The 514-nt window shown below is 42.4% G+C and overlaps 1 protein-coding gene across 1 annotated transcript in view; it reads left to right on the forward strand.

The window, feature by feature from the left end:
- Positions 1-514, forward strand: part of LOC103212455 (cytochrome b-245 heavy chain) — a 39,558-nt gene that overhangs the window by 23,614 nt on the left and 15,430 nt on the right. The gene's annotated exons all lie outside the window — the stretch shown is intronic.

Consider the following 514-nt stretch of genomic DNA (forward strand, 5'->3'; position numbering starts at 1 on the left):
TACAGCTGAAGAAACAGGCTCAGAAAAAGGTTAAGTAAGTTGCCCAAGGCAATGAAACTAGTAAGTGCTGGAACTGGGATTTGAACTCAAGGCTGACTGGCTGTGGTCCAGAATCTTTCCACCAAATCATTCTGCTTCAAGTTACCTGGTCTCTCTAAGTTCCGATGTTCTCATATGTAAAATGGGACTAATGATAGTTACCTTTGAGGCTTGTTATGAGGATTACATGAGTTAATTTGTGTATAGTGCCTTGCCTTGGCCTGGCAAATAATAGATGCTCAATTCAAAGTAATTCTCCTCCTCAAGGCTCAGGGTTTGGTTTGATAGAAACCAAAACCAAACCAAACCCACTGCCACTGCATTGATTCTAACTCATAGCAACACTAATGGACAGAGTAGAACTTCCCCATTGGGTTTCCAAGGCTGCTTTTGTGGAGTAGGCTGGTGGGTTCAAACCACCAACATTTTCATAAGCAGTTGAATCTTTTAACTGCTGCATTACCAGAGCTCCAGG

This window comes from Orycteropus afer, unplaced genomic scaffold (assembly GCF_000298275.1).
Source record: "Orycteropus afer afer isolate SDZICR_OR568_19922 unplaced genomic scaffold, OryAfe1.0 scaffold00967, whole genome shotgun sequence".
Lineage (NCBI taxonomy): Eukaryota > Metazoa > Chordata > Mammalia > Tubulidentata > Orycteropodidae > Orycteropus > Orycteropus afer.